At 48.0% G+C, this 27,727-nt stretch overlaps 2 long non-coding RNA genes across 2 annotated transcripts; both read right to left on the reverse strand.

Annotated features, from left to right (window-relative positions):
• Nucleotides 1-4,346: 4,346 nt before the first annotated feature.
• Nucleotides 4,347-7,045, reverse strand: LOC143270708 (uncharacterized). The gene is made up of 2 exons (XR_013047946.1): nt 6,036-7,045; nt 4,347-4,494 (listed from the first exon to the last, which is right to left on the reverse strand). It is a non-coding gene; the product is annotated as an uncharacterized LOC143270708 (long non-coding RNA).
• Nucleotides 7,046-14,443: 7,398 nt separating this feature from the next.
• On the reverse strand, nt 14,444-24,157 carry LOC143270752 (uncharacterized). Its single transcript, XR_013047990.1, has 5 exons — nt 23,816-24,157; nt 20,952-21,010; nt 20,379-20,655; nt 17,529-17,587; nt 14,444-17,232 (listed from the first exon to the last, which is right to left on the reverse strand). It is a non-coding gene; the product is annotated as an uncharacterized LOC143270752 (long non-coding RNA).
• Between the last annotated feature and the right edge of the window lie 3,570 nt (nt 24,158-27,727).

Here is a 27,727-nt window from a genome sequence, read left to right on the forward strand (position 1 = left end):
GATAGAATAGACATCAGAGGTGGATGTGCAGGGCTGGATGTAGTTGGTATGGGAACAAGAAGGATCAGGTTGGGGGAGGATGGATAGAGCAAGTACTAGGAAGACAACTGGAATGGGGGGGGGCATCTCTGGGATGAGCTAGAAACCTAGAACAATGGAAACTCTCAGGAATCTATGAGGCTGACTCTAGATAAGACTCCTAGCAATAGGAGATACAAGCCTGAACCAGTCATCTCCTTTAACCAGGTAAGACTTCTGCAACCCAGCCACATAACCTTTAACTTACAATTTGCCCTGCCTACAAGGTATACTGGGGCAAAGGTGCAGAAATGATGAGAACGGCCAACCAATGACTGGTCCATTTTGAGACCCATATTATGAGAGGGAACCCACATCTAACATTGTCTGGAGGGCAAGGACCCAGAAGCTACATACTTCAGAGGCCTAGGATAGAACCAAACATGACTGGCAAAAAAGTCAATGAAATGATTCCTAATGAAATTCTGCTCTACTCATAGGTTGATGCCTAGCCCAGTTGTCATCAGAGAGGCTTCATCCAGAAACTGATGGAAAATGATGCAGAGACCCACAGCCAAACATTAGACAGAACCAGGGGAATCCTGCAGAAGAAGAAAAGGAAGGATTGTGAGAGCCAAAGGGGCCAAGGAAACCACAAGAAACTCACAGAATCAAATAAGCGGGGCTCATAAGGGCTTACAGAAATTGAACCGACAACCAGGGAGCCTGCATGGGACTGACCTAGGCCAACTGCGTATGTACAGTGATTGTGTAAGTTGGTGTTGTTATGGTTCTCCTAACAGTGGGAGCAGGGGTTGTCTCTGACTGTTACCTGCATTGGGGACCCTTTCCTCCTACTGGGTTGCCTCTTCCATCCTCAATAGGAGAGGAGGTGACTAATCATACTGCAACTTGATATGGCTGGCTGATACACAAGGGAGGACTGTCCTTTTCTGAAGAGAAAGGAGGAGTAGATGGAGGGGGTGGTGAAGAGGGGAGGGGGCCGAGGGTCTGGGAGGAGAGGAAGGAGGGAAGTAAAGATGTAATCAGGCTGGAAAAAAATAATTAATTATAAAAGAGAGAATAATTCTTTTTTCCCCTTTATTCTTTCTTTCTTCTTTTTTCTTCTGGCCTTTTGAGACAGGGTTTCTTTTTGTATCCCTGGCTGTTTGTATCCCTGATTGACAGACTCACCCTGTCAATCATGTTGTCCTCAAACTCATAGAAACCCACCTACCTTTGCCTCCTGAGTACTGGGATTAAAGGCATGCACCACCACTGCCTGCTCAGGAAAAATTCTTTGACACAGTACTTTGTTATTTTAGTGGTGAAAATTAAAACTAAAATTAAGACAAATGTGGGAGCTGGAGAGATGGCTCATTGGCTCAGGGCACCCAATTCTTTTCCAGCAGGTGAAGGGTTGGTTCCTAGCACCCACATGTAGTGGATCACACCATCCTTATGTTCTGGGATACCCTGGTTCTTTAATTTGTCTGGACAGTTCAGAGAACCTTCAAAGTTGCCATTCCTGCTGCTGCAGCAGCCTCTTGTTCAGCATCAAGGCTCACCTTGACATCATTTTCTTCCAGCTTCAAACTTCAAACCTCAGGAGTTAAGTCCATCCTAACCAGCTTTCATAGAAGCTGCCTGAAGCAATGCTTCTGCAATATGATTCATAAGTAGATGTCAAGTATATAGGTCAGGAGTGAAGGCTAAGCATTGAAGTATGAATACATGGGGTCCCACATGAGAGGTTCAGGAGCTCAGGGATGTCAATGTTACAGCATCACAATGATGAAAGGAAAATGTTTACTGAACTCTTCAACAGTACAAAGGGAGGCTGTTCCAGGGGAGCTTCCAGACAGGTATAGAAAAGGAGCTAAGCTAAGATTCAGGTGTGGGTCAAAGTCAAGACAGCTTGTAGCCCAGTCTCCTCTTTGGCCTAAACACTGAGCTACCAGGTCTGAGGCCCCGACTATGGAGGAGGAAGATAAGTTTAGCTACTTCTTCAGTGATGTCATGCATTTAGGACCAAAACTGAGGTCACTGTTACTAAAATGAATCCTGGTTGGGGCCAAAGAGATGGCTCAGTAGTTAAGACCACTTGGTGCTCTTGCAGAGGAACTGGGTTCAGATGTCATTATTCACATGGTGGCTCACAACTGTCCATTACCCCATTTCCAGGGTATCTGATACCCTCTTTGACTTCCACAGACATCAGAAAGGTACATAATGTGCATAAATACATTCAGGCAAAAGAGTCATACACATAAACTAAAATAAATAAATCTAAAAAAAAATAAGTGGCAGCCTGGGAATGTGAAAATTCTCAGTTTCAAAGAAGGGGGTATAGTGGTGGACAGAAGCCTACTCACATAAATCCTTTGTAGTAAGGTATAATTCTGGCTGAATAAAGATAATAAGACTTTGTGTAAGTCAGGCCAGGGTGCCCATACTTCTGCTGAGTGTGTGCAAGGATGAGGATGCAGAGCAGACATCCGGAGTGCTAGGCTATGCAGGACAGCTCAACTGAGTAAGCAGGAGCTTTGCTAAATGCAGACCAGGCAGCCACAATGTCCTAAGTTCAGAGTCCAGGCTCAGAGCTCAGGAGAGACTGGATGTCAGGCTCCTCCCCTCCATGACCTCAGGGTAGATAGCAGGGGAACAAAAGCATACTACTCATTGAAAATAGAGGAAAATTCCTTGAGTCTGAGGTACCAGCCCTGTCTACTTGACACAGGAGGCATAAGGGAAAGCCGAGGGACCACGACCCTTTGTGAATGGAGAGGAGAAGCTGAGAATGTAAAGGAGTAAGTTGAAGAAAGGTCTGCACCCTGGAAGGTGTGAAGGAAGGCACGGAAAAGGGCACAAGGCAGGCAGGGAGGCAAATAACAAGACTCAGAGCATGGTGTCTGCAGCAAGAAATGAGCCAAGGAGTGGGGAATGAGGCCTGAGCACAGCCCTTGCTCAGGGCATTAAGCATGGCGCTTAACCCACAATCACATAGGGACTAGGGATACTTAGGGAAATATTCTCTCAGCTCTGGAATCACAAGGTGAAAGCATGGAAGTGCAGCCAGGACTTCTGGACTGGCCCCAAGAATCAGAGACCCTTTGTCAACACACTCAGGAGTCCCATAAAACACTAAACTGAATTCAAAGGCTTGGTGTAGACCAATGCAGGCCCTGTGTTTGCTGCTACAGTCTCTGAGAATTGAGGAGCTTTGCTCAGTTGATTTGGAGGGACTTGTTCTCCTGGTGTCCTCCATCCCCTCTGGCTCTTACACTCTTCCTGCCTCCTCTTCTCTGGGGTTCCCTGAGCCATGAGGAAAGGAATGTGATGGAGACATCCTGTTTAGAGCTGAGGATGAGATGCACTGGATTGTTACAGGCAGCTTGATTGGGCTATTTACAGTAATTCAGAAGTCAGAGGCGTCCATGCTGACATAGGCTCTGGAAGCACTGTCCTAGTGCTGAGATTATGCTTTTCAGGGGAAGTAAACTGTAGTTACCGGTACACTGGTTTGTGAAGTTGAAATAAAAGAATATCAAACTCTGCAAGTAACTCAATGAACCCTGATGGTATCCCTGTCCTGTGCCATTGGTGTTACCCCATTTCATGGTTAAGGAAGCTGTGAACAAGGCATTTCATTCAGAGTTCCAAGATATATGGAACTCAGGCTTCAGGATTTAGCTAAATAGAGCTGACACTGCCCATCCCATTTTCTTTTTAATTAGCTGCTTCTTTCTTTGCCTTATGTTCTCTTCCCCCTCTGAAGTTATAATGCTGAGATATCCTAGAAATTGTGTGGCAGTCAGCGAGAGGAAAAACTGTCCTCTGAGGCCCAAGTACAAATGTCAAGTGCCTTTCCATGGCTCCACATTAGCATAAAGATCCCAGCTTCCTGCATTAGCATGCTGCAGACTCGGGGGCTCTGTCTCTTTATCTACACTGACAAATCCATGGACAACTTTTATATATAGTCAATTTATATACATAGTCAACTTTTATAAACACACAAAATACACTGTAAGGGAATATGGGAATCTGTCAGGAAGAGGGGTACTGACCCTTGCCCAGTTTCTACGGTGGTTAACTCAGGCACCTATTATTTTTTCTGAAAATGTGTCATATGCCTTATAATGTGTCTACACCCATACACATGTACAAATACAAACACGTGAACACATACATACACATAAAGAAAAGAAAAATAAATCTAAAAAAATTGAACTGGATTTTTAATCCTGACACTCCCCCAAACTTCCAAGAGCAGGGAAAACCCTAGGGTTATGCTAAGTGTCTGGAGAGAAGAGTAGAAACAAATATTTAGGAAGACTTATGAAATTTTATATGTGATATACCAGTAGGCCAATTTACTCTTTTTCTTGGAACATTATTTTCTGGATGATTTGTCCTTTTTCATCATATGTCTCATTTGTCCAGTGTTCTTCAGATTCCATAGCCTTCATTCTCCTGAAAGACAAAAACAAAAACCTTTCCCCAAGCCTAACTTTGGGAGATTCCCCTTTGGCAAGTTACATCTGATTACATGAAAAGAATTTGTTAGTGGTATAAGTTAATTTTAATTGGATGATTATGCTAGTCAATGTCCTCCTTAGTTAAAGGTACAACAATTTCTGCTGGGTCTATTCCTGCTAATTGACGAAGCCTCAATTTTCCTTTTAAGATCAAGTCAGAGATTTTTTCCACATAAGTTTTCTATTTTTTACTCTGCTTATTTGGTAGAAATATCTATTCCAATATAATTTCTTCCCTCTACATTAAAATTCCTATAGCAGAATTCTTAGAGAGTAAAAAAAAAATCAATCAAGCTTTGGATCCACACAATCCACATGTCCTTCCCGTACTTTCTTTTCCACCAAGGTCAATTCTCTCTCAGCCTGAGGTGATAATTCTCTTGACCTATTTAAATCCTTGTCACCTTCTAAGGTTTTGAACAAATTACTCATTTCATCATATTTTACCCCAGCAACAGTTCGTAGATAGGAAATGTCTCCAAATAATCTTTGAAAGTCATTAAGGGTCCATAAGTGATCTCTCCTCATTTGCACTTGTTGCGGTCTATTTTTTGTCCACCTATTTTATATCCTAAATAATTAATAGTATCTTCTTTTTGTATCTTTTCGGGAACAATTTGTAAACCTGAATAAGGCAAAATTTTCATTAATTTTGGGAATCTGTCAGAAGAGTGGTGGTACTGACCCTCCCCAATTCTGACAGTGGCTAACTCAGGCACCTATTATTTCTCTGAAAAGCTGTCATATACCCTATGTCACATGCCAAATATTGTTTTAAACACTGCCTGAATATTTATGTATTTACCTTCCATCCAACAGAATAAGGGACTGCATCGACATCCTCAGTGATAAGAACTGAGGCAAATATTATATGTGGAATTTAAGAGATTATAAAATTATTATAATCTGAGGTAATTATTTCTTAAGCAGATCATTTTTTTCTTTTGAGGGGAGGGAGTGTCTTTTGTTTGGTTTTCGACAGTGCCATTAACTAGAATTATATTCAAACTCAGTCCCAAGACCTTGATGCTGAGCTTGAAGAAGAATGGCTAACTAGCCTTCAATGTACTACCAGGGACTCCTGTATTAGCAGCCACTAAGCTGATCATGTCCAGTTAGTTCTAAGCCCATTCTCTGAGCAGCAGTAGTAGGTGGAGGGTGAGGTCCACAGAAATTTTCTACATGTTCACGCAAGGATCCTGTGGTCAGTGTGTGTTCCCACCTTTCTCCCATCTCTCTTCCCCAATTATCTTGCAATGCTACACAATTCACCCTTCAGTGTCATCTCTACAACCTAGGAGGAACAGGCAGCATGCGCATGCGCACAGACACAAGCTAAAACTCATTCTGCACACATGCCCTAGAAGTAAGGTTTAACTTCCCAGGACCTTTCACATGCCTGTTCACAGTGGCTCCCTCAGTGCCTCATCTTTGGGCCACACCCACCATTTGTGCACCAAAGCAAATTCCACCTACCTCAGCAGGAGTTCATAAAGCCCAGGGAAGTCAGTCAGGGAAAGAAAAGCCTATGGCGCCCATCTGGAGAGGAGCATGTGGATGTCAACCATGAGGAATGTGGAGAAGTGTGGAGCATGCGCAGAAGGACACATTGACGTCACCCATTCCTTGACACCCCGTCAGTAGTAGAGACTGACCGAACAATAGGCCTCGAGTGTGGGCATTCCTGGGGCCCCACTTCTCTCTGTGGCTTCGGCCCTCTACTAGTCATGGCCCGCAAGCTCTATTGGCGATATATATACATTGTGAGAAATGAGAATGGTGAGGAGATAGCTCAGGTCCCCACCTTAGAGGCTGCCTTGGCGATGGTGGGTGGCAACCCTAGTGGAGGTGACGCGGGCTGCGTAACGGCACTAAATAACGAGGGTCGCCAGTTCCGTGGGGGCCAGAACAACTCAGCTGAGGCTGTGATTAGGATTCCGAGGCGCCGTTCATCACAAAGGCGACGGCGAACCACATTGCAGTTCACACTGTGGCAGGTGGAGGAAATGGAAAAATTGTTCAAAGAAACCCAGTACCCAGATGCGCTGGCAAGGTATGTGTCTGGCACCAGGAGCTATCCCCAACCTCCCTGTTGTCTCAGGTTGAGATGTCCTTTTGTTCTTCCAGGCCCTGGTTTCCTATCATCCCTCCTTAAGCCACTGCTGTCTTCTCCCTCAGTGGTGGGTACAGGAGGGTGCCTTGTGTAGGGGTAAAAGTCAGTATTAGCGTGTAGTGTTGACCTGAAACAAGTGTACATAGTCAACAACACTCATTTAGAGTCATATTGTAATTTCTGTAAAATATAGAAACATGAGTATAGTGTGCCAAAATACTCACTAGTGTAAAGTTCACCAGTGTTAAGGATTTACACTTTGTTGGGTGACCTCCTCACCAGTAACCTCGTCATCATTTCAGGGACTGTGTACCTATCCATCAACTCGTTTTGGTTTCCATTTCCCTTCCCCTGGTGCTATTTTTTAAATGAGTATAATTGCTCAGCATACACTTTGACATTTATTTTTAATTTTTAATAGTGTGTTAAAATTATTCATCTGTATTGTTTAAAAACTTTTTAAGAGGTAAAAGTATTTCAAAAGCGAGACTAGTTCTGAGTATGAAAGTTAAATGTGGGTGTGAGGGAGGATAGCAATATTAAAAAAGTGTAGTAATCATATATGACTCTGCATTTCATGTAAAACACGCACACTAAACATTGGTGGTTTTCTTTCCACAGGAAGGAACTTGCACAAGCTTTGAATATTCCTGAAGTCAAAGTGAAGGTCAGTAAATCCAAGCAAAGCCATTGAACAGTCAATCTACAGCCTTCCTCAGGTCTTGGGAAGCCTTGTCCTAGACACTTTTTTATTTAAGATATTTTCATTTTACATACCAACCACAGTTTCCTCTCCCTCCCCATCTCCTGCTCTCAGCCCTCACCTCCCCCATCCACTTCCACATCCACTCCTCATAGGGGTAAGGGCTCCACTGTGAGTCAACAAAGCCTGGTACATTCAGTTGGGGCAGGACCAAGCCCCTCCCCTGATGCACTGCACTTCCAGAGAGGCTGATGCACTGCAGCTCCAGAGAGGTTGATGCACTGCAGCTCTAAAGAGGATGTTGCACTGCAGCTCTAGAGAGGTTGATGCACTGCAGCTCTAGAGAGGCTGATCCACTGCAGCTCTATAGAATGATTTACTGCAGCTCAAGAGAGGTTGATGCACTACAGCTCTAGAGAGGATGTTGTACTGCAGCTCTAGAGAGGTTGATGCACTGCAGCTCTAGAGAGGCTGATCCACTACAGATCTATAGAATGATGTACTGCAGCTCAAGAGAGGTTGATGCAGTGCAGCTCTAGAGGCTGATGCATTGCATCTCTAGAGAGGATGATTCATTGCAGCTCTAGAGAGGATGATACACGAAAGCTCTAGCGAGGCTGACGCATTGCAGCTATAGAGAAGGTGGAAACAGGACACAATAGACAACACCCATGGTCTCCTGTTTGCACACTCTTCAGTGTGACTTTCCCAAAGCCTCATTTCTGAATTCCCCTTTCCTATTACAAATGTAATAGATAGGCTTTAGGGATCAAACACAGGGAACTCTGACTTAATGTGAGCCCACATGAGTCAACCACTGGGATATATTGGAGGTATCATGATGGTAGTAGGGCTTCTGGTCCTTTGGTTGGTCTTCTTTAGACTATACATCCACATAATAGGCAGGGAGGGAAAGTACATGGAGTCACAAATGTGCAGTTTGAGAACTTCCCAATACAATGGACTCTCATTCACTAGGAGCCTGAGAGGATGGTGAAATCTAACAGGTAACTGTGACTGTATTTCCATAGGTAGGCCATATTTAGGAAGAGCTGATTTATGACTATTTTCCCCACACTGTTGTGGACCATCCTACTCTTTACCTTTTGAAGAAAGGTGGGGTTTAGATGTCCTGGTGACACAGCAGGACCTAGTGTGCCCTCTGTGCTGGACAGGATTCTGGAAATGTAGCTGAAGCAGAGATAGTATTCTTCATCCTGATACTGAAGAACTTTGTATATCATGAAAGAATATACTGTTCAGATTTACCGTGGGTGGAAGTTACCCTTTCTGCTGAACTCCTGGAGATGGCAAAGGTTTCAGTGTCCTGTATGTCATTTAGGTTAAGTTAGTCAACTTTCACAAACCCTGGAGGCTGTGATGTCAAACCATTGTCCAGGCCATCTCTGCCTACCACCTGTTCGCTCTCCAGAAATTTCAAGCACCACAATCCCATTGGCACCCTTGAAGGCTATTTTGTTTCTGAAAATCTCCCATGCTTGTTTCTGTTGATTAACTACTTCATACTGAAGACTGCTTTTACAAACAGAAAGCTGTTCCCCTCCATAGGCCTTTAAAATGTGCTAACATTTGGTGACCTAAAATCTCTGCCCATACAAGAGGAATGTATCACTAGTGAGGAGGGTATTCTACAGCTGATGGTCAAATGTCAGAACCAAGACTTTCCTTTACCCAGTTACCATATATTGAAGTAACATCATGGAACAAGTCGTAAGCTAAGCGTTCCATCCAATAAAAAAGAAACCACTGAAGTGTTTATACTGCTGGAAAAAGACAGAATCATGGCCTATCGCAGAAGTTGACACACAGCTGATATTTGCTTTTATGAGCTGAATAGAAAGCAAGCGTTATGTGTCTTAAAGTGGTTTTTATCTCTTGGCTCTGGGGTGGAAGCCAATGCTAAATCCAATCCTGTCTTCCTCTGATTTCAGACATGGTTTGTCCATCGGAGAGCAGAAGAGAGGAAGAGAGAGAGGTCTGTCGTATTACAGAGCATACCTCCTCGTATTGAAAAAGTCATTCTCCTTAAGGAAAGGGATGGCAATCCCCAGAGTGTAATCTATGTTCAGGGGCAAGATGGAAATTTGGTGACACCTGTACTCAATGAACAGCTTAACTAAAATTCAGCACTCATGTTAACAATAAAATCATGAATTTCCAAGTTATTTAATTTCATATGCTTTCTGGGGTTTTGTAGTATATAGATGTACACTCTTCAGGAAATGCCATTTAAACAAAATGACAAGTTCTGTTTTTTGGGGGGTGACATTTCTAAGGCATGATTATTACTTGCACAGATGACTATTCCCTACACATGTTATTTGTGAAACAGTGGATCTCTTAAGCCTTCTTGATTCAGGCTTACTTGATCCTTTGAGCAAGAGATTCAGTAGTAACCCTGCAAATGTAGAATCTACGGAGAAGGTGGGCACAGAAAGTATTGATGGTGATGATTACTTTTTATTTGGGGAGGGGTCACAACAATTCTTTCTTTTTTCTTTCAATGAAAATAGACATTTTTGTCACATAATATATCCTGATTATGGTTTCCCTTGCCCCTACTCCTCCCAGTTGCTCCCCACTTACCAGTCCATCTGGACATATCTACCTTTCTGTCTGTCACTAGAAAACAGCTCAGGTGGGTGGAAGCCACCCAAAGGCCAGCCTGGGTCCTCAAGGAAAGCCTGGGCTGACTAAAGACATTGACACGCAGGAGGGTGCCATTATGATGAGCAAATTTATGGTGGAAAAACGGGAGAAAAGGTGGGGCAGAATGGCTCATGTGCTGTGGAAAGAGGTGGAACATAAGAAGGAAAGGTGGTGAGGAGCCAGCTTAGGTGGGTGCCCTGATTGTCACCCAGGGAAGTGATGACACCTGGGCCCAGGCTGCTGCAAAGGGCCACGTTTGGGTCCGTGGTCCTACTGTAGCCAGGGTCTGTGTTGACATCCATGGGCAATGTTGCCACAAAGGCCACAGGATATCCAGTGTCTGGGTTGCCACCTGTGGACAGGTAGGTGTCGAAGGACCATTCCACCTCAGGGGCTATACTGATATAAGTGGCCTATACTGCTACCCTGTGCCATGGTGACATCAGGGAGTGAGCTGCACCTGAGAGCCATGTCTGGGTCCATGGCCTTACTGCAGTTGGGGTCTATATGTTGGAGTCCATGGCTCCTGCTACCATTGAAAGCCATGCATGTGTCTAGGGTCTGGGCTGTCACCTGGGATCGTGTTGGTGTCCCTGGACAATGCTGCCTCTGGTGCCATGCCAATATAAGTGTCCTGTGCTGCCACTTGTGGCCTTGGGACATCCAGGATATGTTGCTGCAGGGGACTGTGCCTGGATCCATGTCCTACTACAGCCAGGGTCTGTGTTAAAGTCCATGTCCTGTGTTTTGCCACCAAAACCACATGGATGCCCAGGGTCTGTGACACAACCTGTGGACTTGTTGTCCAAGCCTCCAGAGCCATGCTGATCTGAGTAGCCTATGCTACCACCCAGGGCCTAGGTGTCATTCGGGCCTAAGTAGCTTCTGAGGGCCATGTCTGGGTTCATGTCCCTACAGCAGCCAGGGTCTGAGTTTATGTCTATGGCTCCTGTTACCACAAAGGGGCATGAAGATGCCTGAGGTCTGGTCTGCCACCTGAGACCATGTTGCTGTCCCACGGCCAAGCTGCTCTGTTTGGCCTGTGTTATCACCTGGGGCCATGGCACCTCAGAGGCCATGCTGCGGTCTAGGGTCATCTTTTGTCACCATGGGCCATGTATATGCCCAGGGTCTGGTTAGTCACTTCAGACCATGTTGGTGTCTGAGAGCCATGCTGCTTGCTGCTGGGGCTGAACTGTTTGAGTGACCTGAGCTGCCACAGGGGACATGGTAACATCTGGGCCTGAGATGCTCTGCAGGGCCACCTCTGGATCTGTAGTCCTGCTGTAACTGGGGTCTGTGTTGATTTCTGTGGCCCTTATTACCATAGGGGGCCATGCATGATGAAATTCAAGGGCAGTGCTAAGCCAGCCCTGCCATGTGTTGGCCCTAGGAAAGCTGGCCCTGCTCCTCACTAGACAATTCAGCAAGAGTGCTGATCCTGACCCTCACAGGAGAGCTGGTCCCAATGGCTTGGGCATGGAGAGCTGGCCCCCTGTACTTATGAGAGTTGGCCCCACCCCTCAACACAGGCATGAGAGAGATGGTCCTGATGCCATGAGCATAAGAGAGCTGATTTCACCCCTCACCCGAGGGGGGCAGCTCTTCTATCAAGGACTGGCAAGCTCAACTACCACCCAGGTTCATATCCAGGTCCTTGGATTGGCCCACCATCTACCCCATCTAGGACCTGCTGGAGCATGTGAAGGGACTGGTTCTGCAGATCTCCATGACTAGGGGCAGCCGTGGGATGTCAGAGAGGAGTTTCAGTGAGGATCCAGTGATGATGGTGGACCAGAAACCAGAGGCCTTAAACCAGACCAATGACTCATTGCAATTTTCATTTTCAGGTGGGGCTGATTGAACAAAAGGGTATACTGCAGGACAAACCAAGGATCCCAGTGCCACTCAAATGAATGAAGAGATGTTGAAGAGGCAGGAAAGACAGAGGAGAGATGTGGGTCTTTTGTTTGGTTGTTTGGTTAGTTTAGTTTGGTCTTTCTTTTATTTTTTTGGGGGGAGAGACACTGCAAGAGTGGAGGGAGGATATGAAGGGACTGGGAAATGAGCAGAATTGGAGTGCATGATGTGAAATTCCCAAAGAAATAATAAAGGTGTGTGTGTGTGTGTGTGTGTGTGTGTGTGTGTGTGTGTGTGTGTGAAAACATACAGGTTTCTAAAGGGTAATAATGAAATAAACTATAGCCGAGCTGTTATGGTACACACCTTTAATCCCAGCACCTGAGAGGCAGAGGCAGGCCGATCGATCTCTGTGACTTCAAGGCCAGCCTGGTCTACATAGTGAGTTCCAAGACTGCGAGGGATACACAGAGAAACCTTGTCTTGAAAAACCCAAAATTATTAATTAAACAAGCAAACGAACAAAAATAAATAAATAAATAAATAAATAAATAAATAAATAAATAAATAAATAAATAATAACATAATAAGTAAAACAAAAACTAACATGTTAGAACTGAACAAAATTTGGAGAGTCTGGGGTCATTCAGAAATTCACTGTCACCATGAATAAATTTTAATAAGAAGAGGTTTTATTAAATAAATACTGCTGCCAGCTGCTCATGACACCAAGACTGCAACTGAGATCGCTCCCAATTGCAGCCCCTGGTCATATTAATCCAAGGCTTATAAAGCCAAAACCACAAGATTACATGTATTCTGTCTACATGAAAGCATGGTCTAATTTTAACATATATGTCTTGCAATTGTCCCAGTCATGGAGCATAGTAAGCAAGTTTGATTACAAAAACAGAAATAGTATTTAGTCCTATGACCTATTATCTTGCTAGAACAGCAGATTTTACAGGATCAGTCAATTGAAGGACAGTCTTCAATGTCTTAGAAAAATGGGGGGAGGGTGAGCTCCTAGGGCACACACAGCTTGTACAAGCTAGGGGCTTGCATGTTCCAAGCATTTTCTTGGTCTTTGGTCTCTCAAGCATAATAAATCTAAACTTTAAATGTAATGTTATCTTTCACAAAAATAAACAGGAAGAAAAGAGCCCAAGAGAAGACTCAAGAATCAGAGACCCATTTGTTCACACACTCAGGAATCCCATAGAAAACACTAAACTGGAAGCAATAATATATATGCAGAAGACCTGGTGCAGACCCATGCAGGCCCTGTGCTTGCTGCCTCAGTCTCTGAGAGTTCAGAGGAGCTTTGCTCAGTTGATTTAGAGGGTCTCCTGGTGTCCTCCATCCCCCCTGGCTCTTACACTCTTCCTGCCTCTTCTCTGGGGTTCCCTGAGCCCTGAAGGAGGAATTTGATGGAGACATCCTGTTTAGAGCTGAGGATGAGATGCACTGGATTGTTATAGGCAGCTTGATTGGGCTATTTACAGTAATTCAGAAGTCAAAGGCGTCCATGCTGACATAGGCTCTGGAAGCTCTGTCCTAGTGCTGAGATTATGCTTTTCAGGGGAAGTAAACTGTAGTTACCGGTACACTGGTTTGTGAAGTTGAAATAAAAGGATGTCAAACTCTGCAAGTAACTCAATGAACCCTGATGGTATCCCTGTCCTGTGCCATTGGTGTTTTCCCCATTTCATGGTTAAGGAAGCTGTGAACAAGGCATTTCATTCAGAGTCCCAAGATATATGGAACTCAGGCTTCAGGATTTAGCTAAATAGAGCTGACACTGTCCATCCCATTTTCTTTTTTCTTAGCTGCTTCTTTCTTTGCCTTCTGCTCTCTTCCTCCTCTGAAGTTATAATGCAGAAGTCTCCTAGAAATTGTGTGGTAGTCAGTGAGAGGGAAATCTGTCCTCTGAGGCCCAAGTACAAATGTCAAGTGCCTTTCCATGGCTCCACATCACCATAAAGACCCAAGCTTCCTGCATTAGCATGCTGCAGACTCGGGGTTTCAGTCTCTTTATTTACATTGACAATCCCATGGACAGCCAAGTAGTCAACTTTTATAAACACACAAAATACATTAGAAGGCATATGACACCTTTTCTGAAAAAAAAATATGTGCCTGATTTAACCACCATCAAGAGTGGGGAACGGTCAGTACCCCTCTTCCTGACAGATACCCTAGGTTTACCCTGCTCTTAGAATTTTTGGGGGGGTTAGGATTAATAATTCGTCCAATTTTTTTCCATTACTTTTTCTTTATGTATATATGCGTGTTCATGTGTTTGTATTTATTTCTTTTTTTCTTTCTTTTTTTTTTTTGGTTTTTCGAGAAAGGGTTTCTCTTTGTAGCTTTGCGCATTTTCCTGGAACTCACTTGGTAGTCCAGGCTGGCATTGAACTCACAGAGATCTACCTGCCTCTGCCTCCCAAGTGTTGGGATTAAAGGCGTGTGCCCCCACCGCCCAGCTGTGTTTGTATTTCTAAATGGTCTTATTAATAGAAAACATGGAGCCAGATATAGGGGTAAAAACCTGAGAGAGATCAGAGGAATAGGAGCAGCCACACACTAACCTCACCTTGCCTACTCCAAAGCTTCCAAAAGGAGACTTCCTGTGTACCCATGCCTCTATGCCTTGCTGTTCTGCCATCTGATTTGCTCTCTCTGTCCAGCTACATCACTTCCTCTTCCTGCCCATCACTTTCTGTCTTTATATACCTCAAGACCTCTGTGGTTACCTAGTGTTGGAATTTAAGGCATGTGCCACCACACCTGACTCTGTTCCCAGTTATTGCCTTGAAATCACTGAGATCCAGACAGATCCCTGCTTCCCAAGAGATAGGATTAAAGGTATGTTCTAATATTGCCAACTTTTGTGTTTCCTTATAATGGCTGGCTTTTTCCTCTGATCTCTATGCAAGCTTTATTTATTAGAGCACAAATAAAATTTCACATTTCCCCTTTTTTGTCTAATAAAATAAAGTTATAACTAATAGAAGAAAAGCTATATACAATAAGTACATTAACTATATACAATATATATGCAAAATATATATCAACAATGTCTACTTTATTTGCATTTGACAAATTTAGAGAAAATATTCCATTATCTATCCTATTATGGTGAGTCCAAAATGTTTTACCTAATTCACTTTCTCTCCTAACCTATATTACCAACAGAAAACTATCTTATGATGCCTTTCAATCTTACACACTTAACACCTCTTAGTGAGTTGCTTTTCTGAATTTCTTAACAAGAAAACTGTAACTACAACTATCTGACCTTCAACTCCCTCAGACACCAGAGAAGGAAATAATATTACCTAGCAAAACAGAAAGTACAAACAAGTGACTTCCAAAGAATGTGAGTTGACAGAAGCAGCCAGCTTCCTGGACAGTCACCAGAGTTTCTCTGCAATGTTGGGGCATCATCTTCGACCTATAGGCTTAGCAGATCTGACAGACTCATTTGTGAAGCAGGATGTATGCAAGGCCTACAGCTCAACCACACATTTAGTGCGAGTATTTCATGTACCAGATAAACTTGGATGCTGCCAGTGTCATGCCATGATTCAGGATTTTCAATTCTGGAAATGGCTGGTATTTTTGGAATTCAGTGTAGTGGGTAGCCATTCCAGCTTTGATCTGGAAATTCCAACCCCTATTGAGGCTTCGGCAACTGTCATGCCTACAAGGCGGGACCAAGGGAGGCGCAGAGATACCCGAATTCTGAATGGGCCAGCACTCTCTCTGTTCCTGGACCCTAGACAGTGGAGGTTGACCAAGCAGAGCTCCAGAGAACACCGCTGGACTTCCATACACCTTCCCCAGACCCCACGACATACCTTTCTCTTTTTGGGAAGTAACCCACTAAATAAATCTTTCTTTTAACTACGTGGAGTGGCCATAATAATTTCACCAATATCTGGCGCCCAACGTGGGGCAAATTCCAAAGGCTTAATTTCACCAATAATTCAGCTTCCCATTCTTCTTATTTAAGGGTGGTTTCACCTCCTTTATTAAATGCCAGTCTACTATTGAGAGGTCAGACTCTGTCAGCCTAGTTACTCCTCCAAGAATAACTGTTTCATCTACTGTTCCACTGCACACCCAAAGCTATCAGTCCACTACCTGTTCAGCTGCCTTTGTAGGAAGGGGCACTGTACCTTTTCCAGATTGCAAAGCCACTTCAGTGATGGTGCCATATTGCCTTGGCCTCAGAGGACTCCTGTTGCCACAACTGCAACCACACTTTTCTTGGCAAGGATTGGCAGTCCTTTGTTTTATGTCCTGCTTGTCTATTTTGGACAACATACTGCCAGCAGTCAATTCAAGGGCATTTTCTTGCCCAGTGGCTAACTTTTGCCACAGTGAAAGTAAATTCCATGTGGAGATTCTTCAGTGCCCATATCTTATCTAAAGTACATTGGTGCTGCCAGGAGTAGACATGTCTCATAGTCAGAAAAAAAAAAGAAAAACAAACTTTGTTATTAAAACATCTTAAATGCCATATAATGTAGATCGCTGAAAGGTTTGAAAATGACCTGTATATCTGCAATATATCTCTGCTTGATCTTGAAAACATACCTAATATGACTACAAGTTCAATTGTAATGACTAACTACTAACTTTAATTTCTTCATGTCCTAATATTTGGTAATAATAACTTTCAAGGATTAGCAAATTGCATTACATTTAAAATGAACTGTATAGGTACAATATCTTGAACAGTCTCAAATTGGTATCAACATACATACTTTGTATATGATATATAAGAATCCAATCCAATGTAAATTGTTTAAAACTAGTAGATGCCTTTTAAAAGTAGATTCAATAATCTACCTTTTATCTATATCCTCTTTTTCTTTTCAGAGTATATTCAATAATCTACCTCTTATCTATATCATCTTTATCTTTTTCTTCCTTTTTCTTTCAAACAAGAACCATAAATCTAATTTCCTTTGTTTAACTTTTTTCCTGACCACTAGCAATTAACAACTTGTAACCAACCATCCTAAATAATGACAATTATTCAAAACCCATTGAAAGACCAAACAGCCTTCCTCAGGATGGCTGGCAGCTGTGTGCGCTGGTCAGGACCCCAGGGTCGGGGGCCTGAGTCCCATGTTCCATGGTCCCATGGTCTGATATTGAGATGGGAGAGGAGAAGGGCTTCCTTCCAAAACCTTGGCCTCCTTGGTGAAGTGCATTCAGGTGGATGCTGCCCCACATCACCGGAAGCAGGGATCACTAGGGGCCGGGGACATCCACAACATCCCCTCAACAGGCAGGCCGTCCAGGTCCCTGAGCTAGAGACAAGCACACATCAAAAGAAGAATCATTGCACCCTCCTCCCCTCTAGTCTACCAATACCTGGCCGCAGACCCCACCTTACCCGTCACCTAGGCAACACCAGGCAACCATTCTGACCTACCTCCAGCTCTGCCACAATCCCTCTCCATCTCCCACCCCTCATCTCCTCCTACCCGACCCTACCCTATACCAATTACCAGGCACCACGGGAAACGTCTCTTTCCATTCTCTAACATCCCCAAGACCCTGTAAGGCATGGAACTCTCTGTATCCTCTGTGGACACCCACCTACCTGTGGCAGGGCTAGGCACACGCAGGACTCACTCAGCTCTTCAAGAGATTCAAGTGGACCTAGGACAGGCAACATAGAAGCTGAGGGACTCTTAACACAAACACCAGGATTCCTGCAGCACACAACCACCCTTATTCCAGACGTCCTCACACTAAATTCCCTCCAGGGACCCACATCCATGGAAGAGAAACAAGTGTCCACAGACAGAATGGGTCTGCCCACCAGCCTGCATAGAGAAACACTAACAAACTCGAAAACACCCCACATCCCACATGCAGATTCTCAATTTCTCTGCTACCCTCTGACTCCCTGTCCCCCCAACCATCTGTCTATCCTCCTCTACCTCCAATTCCACCTCTATCTCTGTCTTTCTCTATCCCTCCTTCCTATGTACACTCTAATCCTGGTCTCCAGGGTAGCTAGGCCATGTTCAGTCGGGAAATGCTTTGCACTCCCCAACAGGAAGCCTTGCTTCAATGAGCACTGAAAGCCTACAGAGGCCCACCTCCACACTCCTGACATCTCTCATGATGGAGCCTAGAAGAAAATCACTCTCCCTGCCACCTGGAGACAAGCCTGTCTATGCTCTTCCAAATCTTCCTCTCTACAAAGCTTCCTGGAGACATTTGATGAGGCTAACAAGGGAGCTTCCTAGTGCTTGGGTTGGGGGTGGAGGCCCTGACCTCCTAGACCTGCCTGGCAGGCCACTTCAAAGGACAGTCCTGCCACCTTGCCGATGGTTCCTACACAATGCTCTCATCCACCATGGCCCGGCTCGGCCCTGAGCCCCAAAACACACACAGGTTGCAACACTCCAAAACTTGTGCTCGCCTGAGCTGGAGCTGAATGATGGAGTCCTGTAAGGCTTCCCCTACATGCCAACCCGTGCTTCCCCTACATCCCAGAGTTGACCACCATAACTCTTACATACTGTGCCTCTGAGTCACTGTTTATGTCTTCTCACAGTACTGGGGCACTGTAATACCCGGAGTACACACACACACACACACACACACACACACACACACACACACACGGACTCCTGTGTGCTCAGCAGTTCTAGATATCTAGATGGAGGCCTCTGTTCATTTCAGAGCCTTCTCTAAGTATTCTTCCATCTGAGATGATGCCTGGACAGGGTAGTGAAGGACAAGGGGCTTTTGACCTTTGATCCTAGGGGCTCTAACCTGGTTTAAGGCAAGGTGAGCTTGGCAGGTAAGACAGGAGTATGCAGCCTGCAGGTGTGTCCTGCATCCCAGAGGGGAGGCTTGTCAGGGGAGGCAGGGGCCATGAAATCTGGCCTCCATGGTACCTAAGTCCTACACAGCCTGTTTGTGAGCACCCCTGAGTCCAAACCCTTCTCGACCTGCTTCTACTTGGATTCACTTTGAGCCAACACACTGCCTTACTGGGTACACACACAACCAGCTTGCAGAGGATGATGATGGGTGGGGGCTTTCAGACCCCTTGTGGGGATCTAGATATGTGTTTTTGGAGCAGGAACCTTTTCTGACAGGTCCCAGGCCCTGAATTCCACTTGAAGCACAGATCCAGGGAAAACCCGGTAAAAGGAACAAAATGCAAGCCAGAGAGAATATCTGGCAGCCAGAGAAGAGAGGGGATGGCAGGAGGAGTTAAATGGATGACAGACATTTGGCCACAGTGGCTAGCCACCAGGCCTGAGACCCTGAGACCCTCCCAGAGATTCAGGGCAGAGTTTGTGTGGTCTCCGGAAGTGAGCTGTGGGTACTGCTGGGGATGCTCAGACAAAAGCTAGGGGGTGGCAGGGTGGCCTTGTGCACCATGGTACTGGCAGGCAGGCTGGCGCCATGACAGGAAAAGTTCCCCACACCGACCATGATGCAGCCCAGGCTGCACAATCCTCTGCTGAGAAGTCCTCTGCACCTGTCAGACATGGCGCCCAGCGGACCCGGGAGGCTGTGCTTCCGTGACCCGCAAGCCAAGCCTCGTGGCGCCTGCCCGGAGCTGGTCACCCGGACCCTGCTTCCACCTCCAGCTCCCCTGGGTCATAGAGCGGGCAATGGAACAACTTTGGTCCTGGGGGACTCACGAGGAAGCCCTTCCCTAGCCGGCTCGCCTCCATTTCCGATGAAGCACAGTGACTTGCTGGCGGAATCTGCAAACTGCTTCCGCGTGATGGCAGCAGCTCACCACCAATGTCAGCAGCCAATGGCGAAGGGTGCTCTGCCTCCGCCCTTCGCAAAGCAAAAAAAAATTTTCAAAAAAAGGTCGGAATTCTCCTGTCTAGTTCCAAGATGGAGGCCAACCATGTAGGCCTGGACTGTACAGACCTGAGGCTCTAGGGCTGCAGCTAGGGATCCCAGGGTGTGCGGCGGGTGGGGGTGCGGTGGACAGATGTTGGTTAGCGACATTAACAGGTTCCTCCATGCCCTGCACTGCCCTGAGACATTCGGCTTTGGGCGCAAGCCAGCCCATGAAGGCGGGTGGTGGAGGGTGTGATGGAGGGGCCCAAGTGCGGAGTGTGTGCATGTGGGCGCAGAAGCACTGGACAGACCACACCAGACCCTAAGGGAATCCTACACAAACCACATGCCAATCTGGACTCTAGGGGAGGAGCCTCAGAAACATACTCAAGGATTTGGGGACCAGGGGCTGAGCGTCGCCCCCTAGCAGCCAAACCAGGGTATTCTCACAGCTGCATCCCTGCCCTAGAATGGCCCTCAACCCTAACACACACACACACACACACACACACACACACACACACACACACACACACACACAAACTGCAGCTTTCACAGATCCAGCAGCTGTCTACAAGACTCCACCCAACTCAATGGCACCCTAGGCCCAGCACGGGCTTCTCACCTGGCAGAAGGCCGATCTGGGATGGACACAAGGGAAAAGGGCAGGCAGCTGTGTGCACTGGTCAGGACTGCAGGGTCGGGGGCCTGAGTCCCATGTTCCATGGTCCCATGGTCTGATATTGAGATGGGAGAGGAGAAGGGCTTCCTTCCAAAACCTTGTCCTCCTTGGTGAAGTGCATTCAGGTGGATGCTGCCCCACATCACACGAAGCAGGGATCACTAGGGGCCGGGGACATCCACAACCTCCCCTCAACAGGCAGGCCGTCCAGGTCCCTGAGCTAGAGACAAGCACACATCAAAAGAAGAATCATTGCACCCTCCTCCCCTCTAGTCTACCAATACCTGGCCGCAGACCCCACCTTACCCGTCACCTAGGCAACACCAGGCAACCATTCTGACCTACCTCCAGCTCTGCCACAATCCCTCTCCATCTCCCACCCCTCATCTCCTCCTACCCGACCCTACCCTATACCAATTACCAGGCACCACGGGAAACGTCTCTTTCCATTCTCTAACATCCCCAAGACCCTGTAAGGCATGGAACTCTCTGTATCCTCTGTGGACACCCACCTACCTGTGGCAGGGCTAGGCACACGCAGGACTCACTCAGCTCTTCAAGAGATTCAAGTGGACCTAGGACAGGCAACATAGAAGCTGAGGGACTCTTAACACAAACACCAGGATTCCTGCAGCACACAACCACCCTTATTCCAGACGTCCTCACACTAAATTCCCTCCAGGGACCCACATCCATGGAAGAGAAACAAGTGTCCACAGACAGAATGGGTCTGCCCACCAGCCTGCATAGAGAAACACTAACAAACTCGAAAACACGCCACATCCCACATGCAGATTCTCAATTTCTCTGCTACCCTCTGACTCCCTGTCCCCCCAACCATCTGTCTATCCTCCTCTACCTCCAATTCCACCTCTATCTCTGTCTTTCTCTATCCCTCCTTCCTATGTACACTCTAATCCTGGTCTCCAGGGTAGCTAGGCCATGTTCAGTCGGGAAATGCTTTGCACTCCCCAACAGGAAGCCTTGCTTCAATGAGCACTGAAAGCCTACAGAGGCCCACCTCCACACTCCTGACATCTCTCATGATGGAGCCTAGAAGAAAATCACTCTCCCTGCCACCTGGAGACAAGCCTGTCTATGCTCTTCCAAATCTTCCTCTCTACAAAGCTTCCTGGAGACATTTGATGAGGCTAACAAGGGAGCTTCCTAGTGCTTGGGTTGGGGGTGGAGGCCCTGACCTCCTAGACCTGCCTGGCAGGCCACTTCAAAGGACAGTCCTGCCACCTTCCCGATGGTTCCTACACAATGCTCTCATCCACCATGGCCCGGCTCGGCCCTGAGCCCCAAAACACACACAGGTTGCAACACTCCAAAACTTGTGCTCGCCTGAGCTGGAGCTGAATGATGGAGTCCTGTAAGGCTTCCCCTACATGCCAACCCGTGCTTGCCCTACATCCCAGAGTTGACCACCATAACTCTTACATACTGTGCCTCTGAGTCACTGTTTATGTCTTCTCACAGTACTGGGGCACTGTAATACCCGGAGTACACACACACACACACACACACACACACACACACACACACACACACACACGGACTCCTGTGTGCTCAGCAGTTCTAGATATCTAGATGGAGGCCTCTGTTAATTTCAGAGCCTTCTCTAAGTATTCTTCCATCTGAGATGATGCCTGGACAGGGTAGTGAAGGACAAGGGGCTTTTGGACCTTTGATCCTAGGGGCTCTAACCTGGTTTAAGGCAAGGTGAGCTAGGCAGGTAAGACAGGAGTATGCAGCCTGCAGGTGTGTCCTGCATCCCAGAGGGGAGGCTTGTCAGGGGAGGCAGGGGCCATGAAATCTGGCCTCCATGGTACCTAAGTCCTACACGGCCTGTTTGTGAGCACCCCTGAGTCCAAACCCTTCTCGACCTGCTTCTACTTGGATTCACTTTGAGCCACCACACTGCCTTACTGGGTACACACACAACCAGCTTGCAGAGGATGATGATGGGTGGGGGCTTTCAGACCCCTTGTAGGGATGTAGATATGTGTTTCTGGAGCAGGAACCTTTTCTGACAGGTCCCAGGCCCTGAATTCCACTTGAAGCACAGATCCAGGGAAAACCCGGTAAAAGGAACAAAATGCAAGCCAGAGAGAATATCTGGCAGCCAGAGAAGAGAGGGGATGGCAGGAGGAGTTAAATGGATGACAGACATTTGGCCACAGTGGCTAGCCACCAGGCCTGAGACCCTGAGACCCTCCCAGAGATTCAGGGCAGAGTTTGTGTGGTCTCCGGAAGTGAGCTGTGGGTACTGCTGGGGATGCTCAGACAAGAGCTAGGGGGTGGCAGGGTGGCCTTGTGCACCATGGTACGGGCAGGCAGGCTGGCACCCTGGCAGGAAAAGCTCCCCACACCGACCATGATGCAAACCAGGCTGCAAAATCCTCTGCTGAGAAGTCCTCTGCTCCTGTCAGACATGGCGCCCAGAGGACCCCAGAGGCTGTGCTTCCGTGACCCGCAAGCCAAGCCTCGTGGCGCCTGCCCGGAGCTGGTCACCTGGACCCTCCTTCCATCTCAAGCTCCCCTGGGTCATAGAGCGGGCAATGGAACCACTTTGGTCCTGGGGGACTCACGAGGAAGTCCTTCCTAGCCGGCCCGCCTCCATTTCGGATGAAGCACAGTGACTTGCTGGCGGAATCTGCAAACTGCTTCCGCGTGATGGCAGCAGTTCACCACGAATGTCAGCCGCCAATGGCGAAGGGTGCTCTGCCTCCGCCCTTCGCAAAGCAAAAAAAAATTTTCAAAAAAAGGCCGGAATTCTTCTGTCTAGTTCCAAGATGGAGGCCAACCATGTAGCCCTGGACTGTACAGACCTGAGGCTCTAGGGCTGCAGCTAGGGATCCCAGGGTGTGCGGCGGGTGGGGGTGCGGTGGACAGATGTTGGTTAGCGAACTTAACAGGTTCCTCCATGCCCTGCACTGCCCTGAGACACTCGGCTTTGGGCGCAAGCCAGCCCATGAAGGCGGGTGGTGGAGGGTGTGATGGAGGTGCCCAAGTGCGGAGTGTGTGCATGTGGGCGCAGAAGCACTGGACAGACCACACCAGACCCTAAGGGAATCCTACACAAACCACATGCCAATCTGGACTCTAGGGGAGGAGCCTCAGAAATATACTCAAGGATTTGGGGACCAGGGGCTGAGCGTCGCCCCCTAGCAGCCAAACCAGGGTATTCTCACAGCTGCATCCCTGCCCTAGAATGGCCCTAACCCCTAACACACACACACACACACACACACACACACACACACACACACACACACACACACACACACACACACTGCAGCTTTCACAGATCCAGCAGCTGTCTACAAGACTCCACCCAACTCAATGGCACCCTAGGCCCAGCACGGGCTTCCCACCTGGCAGAAGGCTGCTCTGGGATGGACACAAGGGAAAAGGCAGGCAGCTGTGTGCACTGGTCAGGACTGCAGGGTCGGGGGCCTGAGTCCCATGTTCCATGGTCCCATGGTCTGATATTGAGATGGGAGAGGAGAAGGGCTTCCTTCCAAAACCTTGGCCTCCTTGGTGAAGTGCATTCAGGTGGATGCTGCCCCACATCACACGAAGCAGGGATCACTAGGGGCCGGGGACATCCACAACTTCCCCTCAACAGGCAGGCTGTCCAGGTCCCTGAGCTAGAGACAAGCACACATCAAAAGAAGAATCATTGCACCCTCCTGCCCTCTAGTCTACCAATACCTGGCCGCAGACCCAACCTTACCCGTCTCCTAGGCAACACCAGGCAACCATTCTGACCTACCTCCAGCTCTGTCACAATCCCTCTCCTCTGCAAAGTCCTCCATCTCCCACCCCTCATCTCCTCCTACCCGACCCTACCCTATACCAATTACCAGGCACCACGGAAAACGTCTCTTTCCATTCTCTAACATCCCCAAGACCCTGTAAGGCATGGAACTCTCTGTATCCTCTGTGGACACCCACCTACCTGTGGCAGGGCTAGGCACACACAGGACTCACTCAGCTCTTCAAGAGATTCAAGTGGACCTAGGACAGGCAACATAGAAGCTGAGGGACTCTTAACACAAACACCAGGATTCCAGCAGCACACAACCACCCCTATTCCAGGCGTCCTCACAGTAAATTCCCTCCAGGGGCCCAGATCCATGGAAAAGAAATAAGTGTCCACAGACAGAATGGGTCTGCCCACCAGCCTGCATAGAAAAACACTAACAAACTCGAAAACACCCCACATCCCACATGCAGATTCTCAATTTCTCTGCTACCCTCTGACTCCCTGTCCCCCCAACCATCTGTCTATCCTCCTCTACCTCCAATTCCACCTCTATCTCTGTCTTTCTCTATCCCTCCTTCCTATGTACACTCTAATCCTGGTCTCCAGGGTAGCTAGGCCATGTTCAGTCGGGAAATGCTTTGCACTCCCCAACAGGAAGCCTTGCTTCAATGAGCACTGAAAGCCTACAGAGGCCCACCTCCACACTCCTGACATCTTCCATGATGGAGCCTAGAAGAAAATCACTCTCCCTGCCACCTGGAGACAAGCCTGTCTATGCTCTTCCAAATCTTCCTCTCTACAAAGCTTCCTGGAGACATTTGCTGAGGCTAACAAGGGAGCTTCCTAGTGCTTGGGTTGGGGGTGGAGGCCCTGACCTCCTAGACCTGCCTGGCAGGCCACTTCAAAGGACAGTCCTGCCACCTTCCCGATGGTTCCTACACAATGCTCTCATCCACCATGGCCCGGCTCGGCCCTGAGCCCCAAAACACACGCAGGTTGCAACACTCCAAACCTTGTGCTCACCTGAGCTGGAGCTGAACGATGGAGCCCTGTAAGGCTTCCCCTACATGCCAACCCGTGCTTCCCCTACATCCCAGAGCTGACTACCATAACTCTTACATACTGTGCCTCTGAGTCACTGTTTATGTCTTCTCACAGTACTGGGGCACAGTAATACCCGGAGTACACACACACACAACACACACACAACACACACACACACACACACACACACACACACACACACACACACACACGGACTCCTGTGTGCTCAGCAGTTCTAGATCTCTAGATGGAGGCCTCTGTTAATTTCAGAGCCTTCTCTAAGTATTCTTCCATCTGAGATGATGCCTGGACAGGGTAGTGAAGGACAAGGGGCTTTTGGACCTTTGATCCTAGGGGCTCTAACCTGGTTTAAGGCAAGGTGAGCTTGGCAGGTAAGACAGGAGTATGCAGCCTGCAGGTGTGTCCTGCATCCCAGAGGGGAGGCTTGTCAGGGGAGGCAGGGGCCATGAAATCTGGCCTCCATGGTACCTAAGTCCTACACGGCCTGTTTGTGAGCACCCCTGAGTCCAAACCCTTCTCGACCTGCTTCTACTTGGATTCACTTTGAGCCACCACACTGCCTTACTGGGTGCACACACAACCAGCTTGCAGAGGATGATGATGGGTGGGGGCTTTCAGACCCCTTGTAGGGATCTAGATATGTGTTTCTGGAGCAGGAACCTTTTCTGACAGGTCCCAGGCCCTGAATTCCACTTGAAGCACAGATCCAGGGAAAACCCGGTAAAAGGAACAAAATGCAAGCCAGAGAGACTATCTGGCAGCCAGAGAAGAGAGGGGATGGCAGGAGGAGTTAAATGGATGACAGACATTTGGCCACAGTGGCTAGCCACCAGGCCTGAGACCCTGAGACCCTCCCAGAGATTCAGGGCAGAGTTTGTGTGGTCTCCGGAAGTGAGCTGTGGGTACTGCTGGGGATGCTCAGACAAGAGCTAGGGGGTGGCAGGGTGGCCTTGTGCACCATGGTACGGGCAGGCAGGCTGGCACCCTGGCAGGAAAAGCTCCCCACACCGACCATGATGCAGCCCAGGCTGCACAATCCTCTGCTGAGAAGTCCTCTGCTCCTGCCAGACATGGCGCCCAGAGGACCCCAGAGGCTGTGCTTCCGAGACCCGCAAGCCAAGCCTCTGGCGCCTGCCCGGAGCTGGTCACCTGGACCCTGCTTCCATCTCCAGCTCCCCTGGGTCATGGAGCTTTCAATGGAACCGCTTTGGTCCTGGGGGACTCACGAGGAAGCCCTTCCCTAGCCGGCCCTCCTCCATTTCCGATGAAGCACAGGGACTTGCTGGCGGAATCTGCAAACTGCTTCCGCGTGATGGCAGCAGTTCACCACTAATGTCAGCAGCCAATGGCGAAGGGTGCTCTGCCTCCGCCCTTCGCAAAGCAAAAAAAAATTTTCAGAAAAAGGCCGGAATTCTCCTGTCTAGTTCCAAGATGGAGGCCAACCATGTAGGCCCGGACTATACAGACCTGAGGCTCTAGGGCTGCTGCTAGGGACCCCAGGGTGTGCGGCGGGTGGGGGTGCGGTGGACAGATGTTGGTTAGCGACCTTAACAGGTTCCTCCATGCCCTGCACTGCCCTGAGACATTCGGCTTTGGGCGCAAGCCAGCCCATGAAGGCGGGTGGTGGAGGGTGTGATGGAGGGGCCCAAGTGCGGAGTGTGTGCATGTGGGCGCAGAAGCACTGGACAGACCACACCAGACCCTAAGGGAATCCTACACAAACCACATGCCAATCTGGACTCTAGGGGAGGAGCCTCAGAAACATACTCAAGGATTTGGGGACCAGGGGCTGAGCGTCGCCCCCTAGCAGCCAAACCAGGGTATTCTCACAGCTGCATCCCTGCCCTAGAATGGCCCTCACCCCTAACACACACACACACACACACACACACACACACACACACACACACACACACACACACTGCAGCTTTCACAGATCCAGCAGCTGTCTACAAGACTCCACCCAACTCAATGGCACCCTAGGCCCAGCACGGGCTTCTCACCTGGCAGAAGGCCGCTCTGGGATGGACACAAGGGAAAAGGGCAGGGAGCTGTGTGCACTGGTCAGGACTGCAGGGTCGGGGGCCTGAGTCCCATGTTCCATGGTCCCATGGTCTGATATTGAGATGGGAGAGGAGAAGGGCTTCCTTCCAAAACCTTGTCCTCCTTGGTGAAGTGCATTCAGGTGGATGCTGCCCCACATCACACGAAGCAGGGATCACTAGGGGCCGGGGACATCCACAACCTCCCCTCAACAGGCAGGCCGTCCAGGTCCCTGAGCTAGAGACAAGCACACATCAAAAGAAGAATCATTGCACCCTCCTCCCCTCTAGTCTACCAATACCTGGCCGCAGACCCCACCTTACCCGTCACCTAGGCAACACCAGGCAACCATTCTGACCTACCTCCAGCTCTGTCACAATCCCTCTCCTCTGCAAAGTCCTCCATCTCC

This window comes from Peromyscus maniculatus, chromosome X (assembly GCF_049852395.1).
Source record: "Peromyscus maniculatus bairdii isolate BWxNUB_F1_BW_parent chromosome X, HU_Pman_BW_mat_3.1, whole genome shotgun sequence".
NCBI lineage: Eukaryota > Metazoa > Chordata > Mammalia > Rodentia > Cricetidae > Peromyscus > Peromyscus maniculatus.